This window comes from Diadema antillarum, unplaced genomic scaffold (genome assembly GCF_040938485.1).
Source record: "Diadema antillarum isolate AM-2024a unplaced genomic scaffold, OU_Dant_1.0 scf00000061, whole genome shotgun sequence".
Lineage (NCBI taxonomy): Eukaryota > Metazoa > Echinodermata > Echinoidea > Diadematoida > Diadematidae > Diadema > Diadema antillarum.
The window spans coordinates 285,001-287,653 of record NW_027270950.1 but is presented as its reverse complement, the minus strand read 5'-3'; positions in this window follow the sequence as shown (position 1 = coordinate 287,653).

Below are 2,653 nucleotides of genomic sequence, written 5' to 3'. Positions count from 1 at the left end.
GACAGTCGCACCCATAATGATTCTCGTCCTGCCTACTTTTAGAAACCTAAAATACTTTCCCTAATTATATTTTGCTTCCTCTGTAAAAACATAAAAACAGCACTAGTTTGCAAATATTTTCTATTTTCTATTAAACCATTTGTAAGAATACCCACATCTGTGAAATTATTATCAATCAAAGATTGCTGAAAATGACCCAATGTGCGGGAGATATTAACTGTATAAAAATGTCCACTTTCCTTGTAAGCATGTAATGATAGTTTGAAATGAGATTGGTGCATCCTTCTTTTATGTGTATAATATTTTCATGAGTCCTGTAGATAAGAGGTCGCTTGAAATACTGTAAAAGGGAGTTTTAGTTTTGCGGCGCGGACGTTTGAGATAACGATTGCGTTGGATGTTCTCTTCCCTCCCTGTGTCATGTTGATATTAAAGTAGCTTTAGATTACGCGGAGATGCAACCTGAAAACATATGATCGGTGCATGAAGTAGCTCTCTGCGTCGTAAATTGAGCAGACGTAAAAATAGCTCAGAAGGCGTAATGAGAACTCAGACAACGCGAGCTATAAATAGAGTGATACGCGGGTCTGCGCATGCTCAGAACATGTTTTTTCCCCTCTGAATGTCCCTATCGCGAAAATCTAAAGCTCCCTAATATGACATGTAGGATGTACAGTATAACAGTGACCTTGTATGGACATAGCTAAAGTGACCTCCATGTTATCCTGAGACATTTTCACATGGATTTTATTATCAAGTATGTGGCAGATTCAAAAATATTCTAAGGTGAAATGTGAAGTGTCACACTCAGAAACTCCAACTCTCCCGTTTTCGACGGGAGATCTCCCGCCGCAAACCCATCTTTGCAAAATCTCCCGTTTTCCCGCTTGAGATTCGATTTCTCCTGCCCTGGCTCTGTGTCTCCCGTTGTAAAGGATCTCTTACTTATTGCTATTGTATGTTGAAAAAATAACCCTAAGATAGCACCAGAGAGCATCTAGAATCCTAGGAACTTCGCATACATCAACTTGGAGTCTCCTGTTTGCTAAGGGTTTTGGGCGGGAGAATCTCCAGATCAGAAGGTGCTTGGGGTTGGAGTATCTGCACACTTCCACATGGTTATTCATTGTGTGAAGGAATTATGTAGAAATTTGAAGATATGAAGGAAAAAACCTTGTTACTTTGTGTTCCTTAATTTATGTGGATGTAACGCTCAGTCAGAAATTCACACTACACCTCTTTGTTTGACTCTTGCCAATTAGGGAACATTGATATTCCTTCCTGCTGTATAAATGAATGCAAATGAATAGTAAATAAGTACTTATAACCCTGTGTGAATTATAGCATAGATCAAAATTTGGATGTTTTACAGGGTTGTGTGGGAAATACCAAGTAGGCCATACCATGTAAAGCAGTTTATTAGGTCTGATCTAGACAAAGGCAATTACACTTTATTTGTTAACAGAAGAATTTCAAGACAGTCATGTGTGACTCTCAAACTACTATGTCCATATGTCGCTAATGAACAAAAGTTTGTATTCCTATATAAACTACATTATACAAAGATGACAACATATTTTCCTTATGAATATTCATGTCCTGTTTGAATTTTCTTTCTGCTTTCAAAACTTCAAAGTATAAAGCCATTGGCAGTTTATGGCTTGATTCAAATTCAATTGTCGGCTTTCATATTATAACATTTGGCTACATGAAACACAGTCTTTCGTCAAGGACAACTTTTCTGCATGTACTATACTGTGCGGAGGCTGGCCTTCATTACAAAAGGGCTCTGATACTAAGCTTAGTGTAGTGCCCTCTCTTGTTCACCCCAAAGTGTCAAACATAGACTTAGATCACAAAATGGATGAAGCACCATTTAAAACAATTTTAAAGTCCATCATCAGATAGATCAACTAAAACCTTTTAGCAATAGTGAGAGATCTCACTTGTATACTTTTAGCATGAGAAATATTCTTGAAGTTGTAGTCAAAAAATATCCCATGTATTCTTATTGTTTACTTTATTTTTAGCACCCTTGATTCCCAATATCTCAAATCGATGAGAATGGAGTTAAGTTGTTTTTGCGATCAAACTGTTGATATGGTAATGAGACAGTATATATGATCTGCACTAAATTGTTTCTAATGAATGCTTCCATGCTCAAAGGATGTTAGAAGACAAGTTCAATTTGTGCAATTATAGCTGACTGTGTGAAAGCTTGTGTCTAGTAGCAGCCCATGGCTGTATCATGGTACAGAATGCCATATATGTTTACATAAATACAAAGTTGTTTATTTTATTCACAGCACTTGGCATATGCTGTAGGGAGAAAAAGAAACAAAAACTAAGTAGGAGCTGACACTTATTAGTACTTTGCGAAATCCTGATAGAATAAAAATATAGAAGAAATAAGCTGTGTTTTATGAAGATATATTGGAAATACTAGTAATGACTAACAGTGCAACCCTTTTGACATAGGTTTTTTGTTGTTGTTTATATAGGACTTGTATCCTTAAAGTTGCATTGGACATACAACAGTTGATTAAAGATCGTAATAAAGTGAGAATTATTTGAGCATTCCAAAAGACTTTTACTGATATTGTACTGTAAGATCTTGGCAGGCTTCTGCAATTGCAGCAGTTATTGTAGTGAA